The sequence below is a fragment of the Heteronotia binoei genome, chromosome 7 (genome assembly GCF_032191835.1).
Source record: "Heteronotia binoei isolate CCM8104 ecotype False Entrance Well chromosome 7, APGP_CSIRO_Hbin_v1, whole genome shotgun sequence".
Taxonomy (NCBI): domain Eukaryota; kingdom Metazoa; phylum Chordata; class Lepidosauria; order Squamata; family Gekkonidae; genus Heteronotia; species Heteronotia binoei.
This window is the reverse complement of record NC_083229.1, coordinates 131,353,775-131,368,366: the sequence shown is the minus strand read 5'-3', so window position 1 is coordinate 131,368,366 and position 14,592 is coordinate 131,353,775. Positions and strand designations below refer to the sequence as shown.

Sequence of the window (14,592 nt, the reverse complement as noted above, 5' to 3'; positions counted from 1 at the left end):
ATGATGAAGAAGATAAAGATAAAGAAGAAGAAGATAAAGATAAAGATAAAGAAGAAGAAGAAGATGATGAAGAAGAAGAAGATAAAGAAGAAGAAGAAGATGATGATGATGATGAAGAAGATGATGATGATGACGAAGAAGAAGATGATGATGAAGAAGAAGATGATGAAGAAGAAGAAGATGAAGATGATGATGATGATGATGAAGAAGAAGAAGATGATTAAGAAGATGATGATGAAGAAGATGATGAAGAAGTTGATGAAGAAGAAGATGATGATGAAAATGATGATGAAGAAGATGATGAAAATGAAGATGATGAAGGTGAAAAAGAAGATGAAGAAGATGAAGAAGAAGATGATGATATTGGATTTGTATCCCACCCTCCACTCTGAAGAGTCTCAGAGCGGCTCACAAACTCCTTTCCCTTCCTCCCCCACAACAGACAGCCTGTGAGGTGGGTGGTGCTGGAGAGGGCTCTCACAACAGCTGCCCTTTCAAGGACAACCTCTGCCAGAGCTATGGCTGACCCAAGGCCATTCCAGCAGCTGCAAGTGGAGGAGTGGGGAATCAAACCCGGTTCTCCCAGATAAGAGTCCGCACACTTAACCACTACACCAAACTGGCTCTCAGAGGACAACAACACATGGCACCACCATATCTCCCAAAGGTTAGGAAGAAGAGGAAGCTGCCATTAGCACCCAGCACTAGCACAGAGGCTAACCCTGACCACTCCTTTTCTCCCTCCCAGGTTTGCAGGCAGGAGGGGGGGGGAAACTGGACCTGAGAGCACCATCCTGTAACACTGCTATGGAGACTAAGCACTGGCTTCCATTTTCACGCTCTGCAGGGAGGGAGTGGGGGGGGGGCAAAGTGATCAGCCAGTCTTGCCTCTGCTGTCTTTTTGTGCCTCACATTCCCACTGAAAAACAGGAAGAGAAACCCAGTTCCCTCTGCTTCTCCTTGGTCAGGCAAATGCAGCCGTGCTGGCAGAACCTTAGCCCTGTGTCTGTCTCTGCTACACAGACAGAACGTGGCAGCATGTGAAATTCCCCCCCTTCCCAAAGCTAGAGAGCAGTGGAGCAGTTAGAGAATAATCTTAGAAGTGGGTTTTATGGAGACCTTTCTGTAAAATGGCAGAATGGCATTTGCACTTCAAATGCAAACTGACAATCTGCTTTTGAGGGTTCATCAGCCGGGGACCAGATCTCTCTCCTCCCCACCCACCTCCACAATGCCCCGGGACCTGGCAATCTGACAAAGGACCCAGGTTAGAATCCCCCTTGCTGTGGAAGCTGGGAGGGGACCTTGAGCTAATCTTTCTCCCTCCGCCTGCCCTATCACAAAGGAGTGTTGGGAGCATAAACGTAAGGAGAGGAGAATGACAGGAGCTGATTTGGCTCCTCAGCGGAGGGGGGGGAGGGGAGTGCAATATAAATCAAGTCCAGGAATAAACACACCTTTGACTCAAAATATTCCTTCTGAGGAATTGATGGAATTTGTGTTTCCTTGCGCCAGTTCCCCCCCCCCCCCAAAAAAAAATTTATATTTACACAATGTTAAAATCTTGCTTTTACATTGTTTGCATACACACTGCTATTAAGTGGCATGTAAGTGGCAAAAAATGGCACAAAAGTGTAATAAAACAAACCATCAGGGACACCACTAATAAAAATAGGCGAAATGCAAAAGCTGCCAACATCAACAGATGAAAAGAAGTCAGTAGGTGCATACGGAAGGTACAGGGTTTCTGCCTCTTCTTGTCCCTCCCTCCCTTCCTCTAAGCTGGAGCTGTCCTTTCAGCACTAACTCCCTGTTAACTGTACAAAAAGAGCCCCGCGGCTCAGAGTGGTAAAGCTGCAGTACTGCAGTCGGAGCCCTCTGCTCACCACCTGATTTCGATCCCAGAGAAAGCTGGTTCAGGTAGCCAGCTCCAGGTCAACTCAGCCTTTCCTCCTTCCGAGGTCGGTCAAATGAGTCCCCAGCTTGCTGGGGGGGAAGTGTAGATGACTGGGGAAGGCAATGGCAAACCACCTCGTAAAAAGTCTGCCGTGAAAACGTTGTGAAAGCAACGTCACCCCAGAGTCGGAAATCACTGGTGCTTGCACAGGGGACTTCCTTTACCTTTTTTTTAAACTGTACGAGACTGAACTAGCCAAGAGCTTTGAGGATGGGCTCTTATCCCTACAGATCCAATAGCAGCAACCCAGAAATCAGGATTTTGAAAAACTTTATCAGCTACATGTATATTCTGGACAGCAGAAATCACTGGCAGACTTAATATTTTTTAGAAGAACAGAAGAATGTAGTTACTGGCTAATTTTTTACTCCCAAAGCTGCCTAAGTCCTGACAAAGAGCTGCCCCCCTCCCCCAAGGTTCCTGTGTTTATGGATCTTCCCTCTAGTTTGGGAGTTCCGTTCCTGGGCCAGTGGGGGTAGCTTCCAAAATGCCCTCCATGACGACTTCTAACCAATCACTTCAAAAGTATGCTTTGCGCCCAGCACCTAAATATGTTCTGTATGCACCAAAAGCACAGGATGTAATGAGGTGAGAGGTCCAGGCATAATTCAGCAGGGTAGCTGGCAGACTGGCTGGCATGGTAAAAGCTGGCACACTGATTTTGCCATCTCTCAGCTCATCCAGCAGAATCAAAGTGTCAGCCTCTTCCTGGAATGAAGCTCGGGATCTTATTGCCCACCTCAGACAAGCCCATGTGATTCAGACACACATGCCCGTCCATTCATAACAATTCCTAGGCAGCAAAACATTCATAAAATTGATAGATATTTGCACTACCCAATCTAGCATACTTTGCTATGAAGCAGATCACAAGCTCAATATTTTCTGTCATGCTTTTCTCTTCCTTCCTTGCACAGTGATTCGCTATGTTCCTCCAAGTATCTCCAGTTGCGCTGTCTGAAATTTTATGGTCCAGAAGAAAAAGGTCAAAGAGCTGACTCTATCTCCTTTATCTCTCTATCAAGATTTGCTCTACTTGTTTTTATGAAACAATATGATAGGCTGGTACAGTATCATTCTAAGCAGTAAACTAACTATATTACTAATTAGGCAGAGGTTTCATATGAGATTCAGGGTAAAGCACTAAAGCGTACATGAGTCACTATTATTGGCCAGTACAAGGAGTTTTTAATGCTGGCTATAAATAGTTTGTTTGCTTGCAATTCCCAAGCAGAGCAAACCACACACGGGCATCGTTTAAGCTTCAAAAGTACGTGCAGCAGAAATGGCACAAAACCGCCCCTGTGATCACAATACCCAGATGTAACACTTTTGTAAACATTAAAGGAATATTGACACTTGCACGTCACAAAACAAAAGCCACGTAACAGCTTTTATTATGACCAATCAAAGTTAACATAGTGTGTAAAGATTTGCAGGATTCTTCACGAGGATGGATGCATTAAAGGTATTTGGGGGTGGGAGGAGAGATCTCTCAAGCTACAATCGGAGGGCTTCTTCATCTTGTGATCCAAACATGCACATTCCACAGGCAAGCAACAAGAGGTGAAAACTGGAAGTGATCCAATTGAAAGTGAAACAACCAACAGCCAACCCAGTGTTTCTCCAACAGCAAAGAGAACACATGGGTCCCTTGAAAAGCCACTGCAGTGATTGCCTTCCGGCATCTCTGCCTGAATACAATATCCATACATTTTATTTTTTTTATAGCAAAAGAGCGATTAGGGTTAAAAGCAGACCGGGGTTGAAGGCTTATTACCAACATAACTTGTAAGGTCGTTTTAACAACTTCAAAAGATGTCCAGTTCTTTAATCCATTCAAGCTAACACCCAATTTCTAAAGTGACATACTAGCTGAAGATTCCTACTGTCTTCTCACAACAATAAAACCAGCACAGACCACCAGTGTTGTGTGTTGTTTGAAGACCAATCTTCATTTTCCTCAAGGCCCCTAAGCAAGGAAATAGTCAAAAGGCTTCCAGATTTTTTTTAAATCAGTGGTTGTATTTGTTCTTAATGGTTACAATTCAACAAAGATATAGACACACACAGGGAAGAATTGTGTAAAATAACCAGAAGGGAGGAGATGTAGCTCAATGGTAGAGCATCTGCTTGGCATGTAGAAGGTATCTCCAGTTAGAAGATCTGGCAGATCTGGTTTCATCACCTAAAAGACCTCTGCCTGAGACCTGGGACAGCCACAGCCAGTCTTAGTAGACAATGCTGACTCCAAAGGACCAAGGGTCTGACTCAGTTTTATGTGTTCAAGGTTATTCAAAGTTTCTAGCACAGGTGCTTGTAGTTCTGAAGAGGTCAGGTTCTTTCCAGCTCAATGTTTGTTTGTTTTAAAGAAAAAGTTGGTTGCCTTTTTAGGATACTACTGAAATTTCAAGGAAACCTCAGTGTATTCCGTTTTTCTCTATTATTTTCACTGTGGTTTTGAAGAATGCCTGAAGCTACAACCAGTATTGCTGGTGGGCCACAGGATAAACGCCCATCAACTCAGCCAGCCATCAAAACCCTCTGGGGATTAGTATTCTTTAGTACAGATTAGCATAGCCTTCCACAGTTATCCAAAAGGACAAAAAAAAAATCATACCCCTTGCAGAAACACCACCCAATTATTTATTCTTGGTAATTACCAAATAAAGAGGTTAGCAACCATTCATAATTAAAGAGGCAAAATGACATCACATTCAGAGCAAGAGATCACCAATTAGTCTGTAAAAGAAATTCCATCAGTGTAGCTGGAAGAACGCTACTGTTCCCTGATACGTTCATTAACACTCCATGAAGTTTTTATAGACCAAACACTGGTTGTTGCGAATCCCATATCAAGAAGGGGAACACTGAGGTCTCACAAATAAATGATAAATATACAAAGGGGGAGCTCCCTGTGCAATCATCGTAGCGCACTCGCATAAATCTGCACATGGTTTGCATCCGGATTACTGATAGCTATTAACCTCTATTGCTTCTCTTTCTTGAAAGCATCTCTAAGAAGCCCATGAAACCTTTGCCTGCCGTTCTCATTACATCCTGGCTATTCTAACATCCCACCTGCCACTCCAATGTACCTTAAGAGAGAGATTTCATTTTCTTTTTAAAAGAGCCATATTTGGTCATATACTGAGCTCCAGAGCCCTAAGTCAGCAGACCTCTACAGAGACTGCCTGTTGCTAATTAGATATTCACACCCTGTCAACATTGGCACCCCATATTAAAGCAAATAAAGGCCTGGTTTCATCACCTAAAGAATGCAATCCAGGAATGATGACGCACATCAGTTACCCATTACAAAGGAAGTTAACACAGACAGAAACCACCAATGCCACCTCAGGTACAACTTTCAGCCCAGCTGCTGAACTCACTCAACTGCCAGTTCTCACAGGGCCTATCAGGAGAGGTGGATCTGCCCAGATTAGCTGCTGCCATAACTCATGACCAAGTTAGAGAGTCTCATACCGATGCTTAGTGCTGAGCCACACTCTGGCATGCAGGGCTCCCAGAAGCAGCCATTTGACTTGTCAGTAGATAAAGGCAGGTCTGTCTTCCCAGTGTAGTCACACTCTTCAGGAATGTTGAACGGCTATGCATCAGAGTAGTTACACTGGGAAAGACCCTAAAATACACTTAGATTTTGCTTCCATGCTTTGGTCTTCAAGCAGCAATGCTTTTTGCCCTCTCCCCAAGAATCGCAGCTTACCACAACGCCTTTCCTCAGGTTCCCTTGGCCAGAGGGTGGATCTACCGAATGACACTTGCCAGAAGACCAAGGAAAAGCTTGCTGAACAACACCTCAGGTCATGGAGATGGCAGCCAACATATCCAGCTCATCGGGGACCAGGAAGAACATCTTTCTGTCGATTGGCAGCTGCAGTACGTCTTTTTCTCCCTGGAATCATCAAAAACAAATCTTAATGTGGTGTGACATTACTAGCAGAGACATTTGACATATTTTGGATTGGTGCTTAGTTATTCAAGACTTATCTCTTCTATATAGTAATTCCGTTAGCAGACTGGTAATGAATCAGATACTCCTATTGGCTGAGCTGCCTGTCGCTGCTTTGCAGAGGAAAGGAAGCCTTCCCTTGATTGGATGAGGGAGGAGGGAGGAAAGAGCCTGAGAAAGCCTTCCCTCAATTGGCTGAGGGAGGAGGGAAAGAACCAGAGAAAGCCTTCCCTTGACTTGCTGAGGGATCCTCCGTCTCCTCCTCTGGAAGGGAAGCAGCCAGAGACCGGGAGTGGGGGGTGTCCTATGGCAGCAAAGCAGATATAGAAAGGGAGGGAAGGTCAGAGAGAGAGAATTAACTCCTTTGTTTAAGACTAACCACGTTATCAGAGAGACAGTGTTGGTCTGAAAGGTATCACTAAAGGTCTTTAAGGGAGAACTCATTGGGTGTCTCGAGGCTGGTCTCAGGTAAAGGAAGATAGGAGGAGAAAGAAAGCAAATATGGTGATTTTGGACATTGCTGGAATTGTCAGAAACCAGAGTATCAGTGCCATCCTAAGAACACTTTTCTGGGAATACACCCCACTGAATAGACTTGATAGGATTCTGAACTGATTGGCTTAGGATTGCTTCCTAAAGGGGGGTGGGGGGAGGGAGGACAAGGTAAAATATAATAGAATTAGCCACAGTAAAAGGGCGTACACTGTGATGTGAGCGGTGGGCTTGGACACCTGGTCAGGGCAACAAGCTTCTGTAAGCCAACCTCCTTGGATTTGGAGGAGCCAGCTGTGGAATTTGCCAGTATACAAAGCCAAAGTCACAAATACTCTAAATTATCCAGACAAAAGAAGAAACTGTACCCATCTGGACAATGAAAACAAATAAATCTCAGTGAGTAACACACTGCCAGATTATGACAATCCAAAATGCAGAAATATGTGCAAATGTGGGAGTGGGCTACATAATTCTTCATTTTCATTATTGGGGTGGAGTGGGAGCATTTGCACACAAAACCTTTTGTTTTTCTAAAGGCATATATTCAGAGAAAAAGGAAATCCTACAAAGAGAAAGATAACAACATCAACCATGACTACTGTGGTTCTCAAGTATTATCTAACACAGGCGCAATTTCCCCAGGGTCTGCTCTTGCTTGTCTACAGTATTTTAAGCTCCCCAATAAGGTTTGGTAGCATAACTCCGTACAACAGGCAACATTCCCACAGATAAAGAATACATGGCCCAGGAACTCTTTGCAAGTGCTGTCAAGCAATTAGCTCTGTGCCCTTGGCATAATTACTCTGACAGGAAGTGCCTCCATGCAGCCTTGAGATTGATGAATGCTTTGCTCAGCAGAGCAGGAGGCCAGGAATGCCATATTTCATTCTGACCTCAGACAAAATAAAATCTTTGCAAGGTGGGAAAAGATGGGGGAGAATCAGAAGCCCCCAAGGTACAGTTTCTTTTGTTCATTTAGCTTCTTGATTCTTCCAACTCTCCTTGAATGTCAGCTTTGCTACGGTCTTCCTAGATCCCTGGTGGTATGATGCAGCCACCAGGTCATCAGGTGAGCAGGAACACAAGACAAGCACACCATGATCTAGAAGGCTGGATAGTGTGATCAGATACAGGGAGACAGGGTGTCAAAGTAAGTGGGTCACCAACAGAGAGTCAGAGCTGCACCCAGATGCAGCTGGTGGGATTTTTTATTATTTAATGAAACTTCCTTACAGAGCAAATAAATCTCACCTGCATAAACCAAAAGTGCCACAAATGTCAAGTTTCTTAAGGAGCCTACACATGTGCATGCTAAGCTGCAAGATGACCTCAAGTGCAAATAATTGGAGTGAATTTGGGGGACTTTCTAGGGGTTTGGAGGAATAGATCCACAAACAGCAGCACGAGGTTTGAGTCCAAGGGCACTTTAAGACCAACAAAGATTTATTCAAGGCATAAGCTTTTGTGTGCATGCACAGTATCTAAAGAAGCATGCCTGCACACTGTTACCCAGGGGCACTGCCTCCACCTGAGGAAGCTCCCCAATAAGAGATGGGGACTCCCAGTCTTTCACTCTGAGCCATGTTTCATTGCAAAAAGCAGGCCAAGAGAGAGAAACCATGCTGGAATGGAAATACAGCATGCAGACAGTCTGTGGTTCAGCAGTGCAGCAGCAGCCCCAGGCTAAGTTTCCTCACCCCCTCTCAATGGAACATGTAAAACAATGGATCTCAGGTAAAGTATTGCTCATGACTTAATCTCTGGCTAGCAACCACTGGCTAATCTCTTCTGTCTCCAATATTCCTTCCTGACACCTTTTTGTGTTATGTTAAGGTGTAGATCCATTTAAACAACCCCCTCCTTCCTGCCCCTCCTCCCTTCAGAGTATCCATGCCAAACTATTGCTAAACATAAAATCATGAAGGTCCCTCCTGACCAGCTATCAAGAGTCATTCCCATCTTTTGTTTTGAACTGGGAATCTAATCTCACCCTGAAAGCCCATCTCCTGGCTCCATTCTCTGAGCAAACAGAACCTTACACTTGGCAGAATTCAGACCTTGCTTTTGTCAAGATCTCCAAAAACCATCCAGTTATTGTTTAAACCACTTCACACACCCAGCCCTACCTCTAGGTTATGTTTTTGCCTATTTAAGGAGACACTCTAGACATGCTCAGTGTGTCTTGTCCTGCCAGAGACTTGAACCTCCAAACTTCCAATTCACCTCCTCTGCTTCATGGATCCTTGGACCATGCCTAGAAAGGTAAAAATCGCCTCTGCAATAATTCCTAAAAATCTCTATTTCTCACCTCTGCTTTCCTAGCCTCTTGTTTGTGTGTATTTTGATTGCTTATGTGAGATTGTATTTTTACATATTTTTCTAAGGAAACATTTTTTTAAAACTATTTCAACTTTGGAGTCTTCCTTCTGATACTGGACGTTCATATTATTGGGAAAAGATCAGCTCCTAAGCTCTACCAGGGTCATCCTCTGCTAATTCCCCCCATAACAAGAGAAGACCCCCAGCAATTTCACTAACAACATGAAAGCTGACACCTTGAATAAAACTTCGTTGGTCTTAAAGATGTCCCAGGACTCAAACTTTGTTCTTTTTCAGACTAAAGCGGCTGCTCACCTAGATCACAAACAGGCCATTTTAAGGATGATGAACAAGGAAGAGTTATGTGTCCTTCAACTTCAATGTTCAATTTTATTCCTTCAGTGCACTGACTTTGAAGCAGCCATGTGTAATACAAAGCCAGGAATACAAGGGTCCTTCTATTTTTGACAACTGCAGATGCTGGATCATAAGGCTTTGTTTCAAAGGGTTACTGGCCATTTTAGTTTGAAAGGACTATGGGTCATCTAGTTTGGGTTCCACCTGGGCTGAGCTTGCTCTCCTCTTCCTGGAGGTACAAGCCCTTCAGAATGAGCCAAAGGACTCTTGTCTCTTAGCCCATGGACCATCTTCCAAGGCCTGCAAGTTCACAGCTTGGTAGACCAAGACACAGCCCAGACATGTCTGCATCATTTGTGTCAACAGTTTTGAAACTTGGAATTTTCTGTAAACTGTTTTGGGTCCATACATGCAGGAAAATGGCTTACTTCAACAGTCTTACTACTGGAGTAACTAGTTACCCAGTTGTGCCACATTTTAACAAAAATGCACCCACAGTGGAAAACATGAAATATATGAAAGAGAAGAATACACTACTAGCCTTGGGGTGCTTCTGAACAGTAGTTCCTTCAGAAACTAAACTGCCAGCACAAGAAAAGAAATCACAAAGGTGTTCATCCCACAGTGGGGCTTTGCCATAGCAATTATTGCCCAGATATAAGCATTACTTTACTCTCTGTTCTATACAGGATTGCCAGGGCTGTGTTGGAAACATCTGGAGACTTTGGGGTGGATCCAGGAAAGGGAGGGGAGGGGCCTCAGCAGGGTACAATGACATGGAGCCCAACATTCAAAGCAGCCATTTTTTTCAGGGGCTCACGGTAAATTATTTAACTCTCACACTCAAAATGTGTATATCCTAATAAATTTTATACAAACAATAATTAAAGCACACCATTCATACAATACAGCCGTTTCCGTTTCCTTGAAAGCAGCGACTAGTCCTTTAACAAGGTTCTCATATCATCCTCAGGAAATAATTCAAAAAATGTTCTTCGGGGCTAAATGCCTCCAAAGTATTATGCTGTTGAACCCTTGAAGATCCAATAATTGATAGAGTCCAAAGTATCCAGAACATGGCACCACACTTTTAGGACTTTTTCACGGTTTCAATCCTTCTTCAGCCTGGTCTCTCTTTAAAGCTGCTTCACGGAGCCACAGTACATTTTCAGATTCAGATCAACACAATAGAGAAACGTAAGAACATAAGAGAAGCCATGTTGGATCAGGCCAATCGCCCATCCAGTCCAACACTCTGTGTCACACAGTGGCCAAAAAAACCAGGCACCATCAGGAGGTCCATCAGTGGGGCTAGGACACTAGAAGCCCTCCAGCTGTGCCCCCCAAGCACCAAGAATACAAAGCATCACTGCCCCAGACAGAAAGCTCCAAAAATACACTGTGGCTAATAGCCGCTGATGGACCTCTGCTCCATATGTTTATCCAATCCCCTCTTGAAGCTGGCTATGCTTGAAGCCACCACAACCTGCAGTGAATTCCATGTGTTAATCACCCTTTTTATGAAGAAGTACTTCCTTTTACCTGTTCTAACCCGACTGCTCAGCAATTTCATTGAGTGCCCATGAGTTCTCATACTGTGAGAAAGGGGAAAAAGTACTTCTTTCTCTACCTTCTCTATCCCATGCATAATCTTGCAAACCTCTATCATGTCACCCCTCAGTCAATGTTCTCCAAGCTAAAAAGCCCCAAGCATTTTAACCTTTCTTCATAGGGAAAGTGTTCCAATCCTTTAATCATTCTAGTTGCCCTTTTCTGCACTTTTTCCAATGCTATAACATCTTTTTTGAGCTGCAGTGACCAGAATTGTACACAGTACTCCAAATGAGGCCGCACCATCGATTTATACAGGGGCACACCATCGATTTATACATTATGATAGTGGTTGTTTTGTTTTCAGTTCCCTTCCTAATAATTCCCAGCACAACACTGGTTTATTGCGGTCGCACACTGTCTCGACATTTTCAGTGAGTTTTCTACCATGACCCCAAGATCTCTCTCTTGGTCAGTCTCCTCCAGTTCACACCCCATCACCTTGTATTTATAGTTAGGATTTTTGACCCCAATGTGCATTGCGTTGCACTTGGCCATGCTGAACCTCATTTGCCATGTTGATGCCCACTCAACCAGTCTCCACAGTTCCCTTTGGAGTGCCTCACCATCCTCTATGGTTCTCACCACCCTGAACAATTTAGTGTCATCCGCAAACTTAGCCACATCACTGCTTACTCCCAACTCCAAATAATTACTGAACAAGTTAATAAGCATTGGACCCAGTATTGAGCTCTGTGGCACCCCACTGCTTACCACCCTCCACTGAGAAAATTGCCCACTTATACTCACTCTCTGTTTCCTACTAATTAGCCAGTTTTTGATCCACAAGAGGACGCTTTTACCCCATGACTCTTGAGCTTACTTAGGATCCTTTGATGAGGAACTTTATCAAAAGCTTTCTGGAAGTCAAGGTAAACAACGTCTATTGGGCCCCTTTGTCCACATATTTGTTCACCCCCTCAAAGAACTGTAACAGGTTAGTGATCCAAGATCTTCCCTTACAGAACCCATGCTAAGTCTTCCTCAACAATTTTTGTTCATCAATGTGCCTACTAATTCTCTCTTTAATAACTGTCTCCACTAACTTTCCTGGTATTGAAATCAGACTGATTGGCCTGTAATTTCTCAGATCTCCTCTGGAATTCTTTTTAAAGATGGGGGTGACATGAGCTACCTTCCAGTCCTCAGGAACAGAGGCAGATTTTAATGAAAAATTACATATTTTTGTCAGGAGATCCACAATTTTTGTTCTTTCAGAACTCTTGGATGTGTCAGAACATCAGGATGGGCCTGGTGACTTATCAGTTTTTAAACTGTCTATCAGTCATAGGACCTCCTCTCTCGTCACCTCAATCTGACTCAGGCCTTTCAACACCCCCTCCGAAATCAACGGTTCTGGAGTGGGCAAACACTTCTCATCTTCCACAATGAAGGCAAAGGCAAAAAATGCATTCAGCATCTCAGCCATTTCCCTATCATCATCCTTCAGTAATCCTTTTACCCCTTGGTCATCCAGAAACTAGGCATGCATTGAAAATTTATGTACTGTGACTCTGTGAAGCAGCTTTAAAGAGAGATCGGGCTGAAGAAGGATCGAAACCATGGTGCTAACAAATGAGCTGCACAGCTTCTGAGGCTAGTGTAGTGCCTTTATCCAGAAGGGGCAGCAACTGATAGATTGTTCAAGGACGTTCTGGGTCAGAGGTTCACTTCAACTCTCTCTTCTGAAACAGTTTAGGCTCAGAGGCCTTCTCTACTGCTCCAATGAGTAAGATTAAAAAAAAAGGTAAAGGTGCAAGCACCAGTCGTTTCCAACTCTGGGGTGACATCACATCACAACATTTTCCTGACAGACTTTTTACGAGGTGGTTTGCCATTGCTTTCCCCAATCATCTACACTTTCCCCCCAGCAAGCTGGTTCAGTATAAGGCAGCACTATACATGTACAGAGTTTTTGAACTAGACCCAGAACTACAAAGACAACAAATTTGAGCTCCCCGCCCCCCCACAACCTCCACAACAAATCTGCCAAGCTATATCTTTAGGTTCCATTGCATTCCACGTCCAGTATAGACTTGGCTGCCAGATGCCATCCTCTCGCTAGATTTTTTTCCCCTTTTATTTCTACAGCTCACAACTTTATACTAAATGCTTTCAGACACTTCTTACCAAACAGCACATTCTGTGCTGCAGGTCAACAAAGTTATTCAGACATCTTCCCTATCTTGGCAAGGTCTACCATGCTAAGAGTTTCCGTGTTATATTACCCAGGAAGTATGCCGGCAGTTTGAAAGAAAAAGTCAAGAAAATTCAAGGTGATTTTTTTTTTTTACTTTCACATCCGAATAGATATTGAGGTCATCCTTCCTACTCACAAGTATAAATCAGAGCCTTGAGGGGGAAAGCTGCCTTTTCATCTTTGCACGCCTGAGTCAAGTACAATACCTTTAAGCTCCTTTGACAAACTAAGGGAAGGATGCATTGTATAAAACTGCTGTCGGCAGCCTGAGCTTTAAAAATATTTTAAGATCTATACTTGGAAGTTTCCAGCATGAGATGCTTATTCTCTATGACTATACGATAAAGGGCTACTCAGACAGTCAACAGGCCGAGAAGAGCACTGACGGCCAGAGGACCCTCGAACAATCATTTACCATTAACAAATTGCCTTTACCATAAACCATTCACACCGTTAGGAAAATGAAGGCCAGAGTTTCTTTATTTAAGAATATCACTACCTAACAACTGAATAGCGTTTTCAGTGTTTCTAGCAGCAATCCTTAAAACCACCCTGCAAGGGCCAGTTGGCATTATTGTCTTTCTATGGCAGATGGGAAGCGAAGGTCAACAGCCCCAAGCCATCCCAGGAGTTTGTGGCTGCGATGAAACCTGAATCAGCGACTTTTCAGCATGTAGTTCAGTCATTTAGCTGTTACACTATGTCAGCAGCCATTAGACTACATCAGCTCCCAGTAATTTATATACTCCATTTGTTTCTGAACTCTGTTCGCAAGTAAAATCTCCATGAGGCCACAGTGCGGCCAGTGTAGGGACGTGGTGTTTTGCTATCCCGTCGCTGAACCACATGATCATTTTGTACTAATTCAAAAATCCTAACATCCATAATCACACCACTTGAACAGTTTCGCATTATATATAGAACTGGCAATAATGTGTTTATTATCTTACAACATTAATAAAAACCACCAGTGAGAAAATTAACACCCTCTACCCACACCCCATCCAAAATCAGCACAACACATTAGTTGAAAAGCTTTCAGCTGCAACTAACATGAACCCATCCCACCCTCCTAGTCTGGTAATGTCTTATTTGGGGTTTGCCAATCTGCAAGTCTGACCAGTGAGTCTGCCCCTCCAGAAACCAACTGAGAAGTACCAAGCAAGGGAGGTGCCATCTTCCATAGCACACTGGTCACATAAACAGAACGAAGAAGCAACAAGAATATTTCCATGTTACCCACCAATAACAACAGATGGTACAGGCACCATTCCAAGCAATTTGCCAGCCATCCTAACATTGAAATTAGATAACTGCACAAGAACATGAATATTCATGAGTATGCCTGAAGGCTAAGAACCTCCCCATCCATGCATTATATACCCACATGGAGGCAACAGAAGTAAATTCCCCAGAAAGGTTGCAACATTTGAAGCTCCAGGGAGTTGTCCATAGTAATTTCTCCTGGTAGCAGCTTCTGTGGAGACTGACCTTAGCCATGTTGCACTTTTGTAAGCAACCGTTTCATATGAAAGGGCTTAGCGAGTGATCATGTACCCAAAGATGGGCTTACGGAGAAAGATCCATCCAACCGTTATCACCAAGGAAACCCAAATTAATTAGCTAGATCTCAATGTAACATCCTGAAATTAATCTGTTCCTTTCAGGTTAATACCAGAA

At 43.6% G+C, this 14,592-nt stretch overlaps 1 protein-coding gene across 1 annotated transcript in view; it reads right to left on the bottom strand.

Moving 5' to 3' along the window:
- The window catches only part of LOC132575496 (cadherin-18), a 435,072-nt gene extending 429,203 nt beyond the window's left edge, over nucleotides 1–5,869 (bottom strand). The window contains exon 1 of the mRNA XM_060244301.1: nucleotides 5,685–5,869. The gene's annotated coding sequence lies outside the window, so the exon portion shown is untranslated. The remainder of the gene's footprint in view (nucleotides 1–5,684) is intronic.
- Nucleotides 5,870–14,592: the final 8,723 nt, after the last annotated feature.